This window comes from Ixodes scapularis, unplaced genomic scaffold, assembly GCF_016920785.2.
Source record: "Ixodes scapularis isolate PalLabHiFi unplaced genomic scaffold, ASM1692078v2 PGA_scaffold2__306_contigs__length_199485367, whole genome shotgun sequence".
Lineage (NCBI taxonomy): Eukaryota > Metazoa > Arthropoda > Arachnida > Ixodida > Ixodidae > Ixodes > Ixodes scapularis.
The window spans coordinates 115,137,260-115,139,118 of record NW_024609857.1 but is presented as its reverse complement, the minus strand read 5'-3'; positions in this window follow the sequence as shown (position 1 = coordinate 115,139,118).

The window sequence follows — 1,859 nt, the reverse complement described above, 5'->3', positions numbered from 1 at the left end:
GAAAAAAACAGGCACCGTTCCTCCAGAGGAACCGTACCGCGATGCCAAGCGTCTTCTACCACTTTTCAATGAACGAATAGGGATATCAACTAGACTACAAAGGTTGCCGCCAGGTGTCGCTATAAGCACGGTTACCATGGCAACCTTCCAGGCCCAAAATGGAGATCACTATCAGCGCTTCTGACATCGTGCATCTAGATCCTTTTGCGTCGTGTCGCTACTCTGGCAGCTACGCTGCCATATAGAGTGGCTCTACCTATGACCAAAAGCAGTATCAAGAAACAGAAGAAAAAAAAAGAGTCGGGGGTTCTGAGTTGCCATCCCATCTGTCTTCTTACAAAAAGAAAAAAGAAAACCACACATTCTTATGCTGACATGAATGAAAACGGCACCATCAGCCCTACCTATGACCAAAATCAGTATCATCAGCACCACCCGAGCTTCGCCCCAATCAACATCATTCACCACGTGGAGATGCGGTATTTAGTACTTGTGTTATGGTCACTTTATAGTCTCCGCAGAGCATTATATTCTTCCGCCGTGCTTGGGAACGACAACATACATTTGGAATGTTACTTTTTATCGCGATACAATCAGGATAAAATGTATGTCGTTATATTTCTTGCAAAATACTCCCCCCCCCCCCCCCCCCTCCTCCAACCGAAAAACAAAATATGAGTCCAAACGCCTTTTTTTAACTTCTGAGGGCACCAGGGGAACGGAGATGCTGGGGCATTGTTACTGTGCTGACCAAGGTTCCTTTCGATTCTCCCAAATATTTTTCTCTTCTGAGAAGTCTCGCCTTGTCAGGAACTTCAACCAGGTAGCATTCCAAGAGTTGAGTTGGAGCATCTCCTGCCGTGGGTCCCTAGGTAGAGGTTTTCTGAGTCATTGTTTTCTGGCATACAATGCCCGCTGCTAACCGTCTCTATTGCCTTAGCGTACACAGTACACCCAGCCGGCAAAAGCTGAGTCACAGACTGTTGCACCACGAGCCTGGCAGTAAACTGGCGGTGGTCGACTTGAAACAGGAGGATGACTCACACAGTGAAGTTCAAAGCATATCCAAATGCGTCTGCGCCCGTAATATTCTACGGCTCAAGGGTACGTCATCAGTCAATGAGAACGTAACCCGCAGCTCTGCTGGTTCGATACCCGGGAAGGAGGACACATGTTCCCTCGTTGTGCCGACCCAGACTTAGCACACCTGCTACTGGTCTCGAGCCTGCTGTTTCTCGGAGTGCTCGCACCTGTACCGGCAATCTCAGGTCGGAATCCACGAGGGTCTCTGTTTTGATGACACTAGGTGAAACTTGAGGAGTGCCATCCATGCGTGATAGCGACGGCGGGTCGGCAGGAAGGACCGTCACCACAGCGATGCCACCGTATCGTTTTGTTTCAACCGTAACAGAGGACATGTGTTCCAGGGTGCTTCAGGTGGTCCACTATTCTCGAAAATTTCAAATGCAGCGGCCTGGGCAATCTTCAACGAGGTCACCTACAGCGAAATTACGTATTGTCCTTTCATACAGAAGCGTGGGTAAAGTTTCATGTTCCAGGCCACACCTACAGATACAAGAAAACCAGTTTATTCCACCGCGGTGTCATGGGATCACTGTTGACAGGGGCGCAGTTATTGAACAGGAGTGTGGTGACGTTTTGATGGGATGTAGGATGACATGGAATTTATTTAGCGGTCGAAGTCTTTTCGCATCACTCGTCAGATAGACAGGATGTCAAAGAAAGGACCGCGGTCAATCCTTGGTAAAACGTTTTTCGAGCCCGTTGAAAACTCCTCTTCGTACGGAACCAGTAACTTCAAGGCGGAATGCCAAGCCTGCGGCAAAGTAATTTCGGGA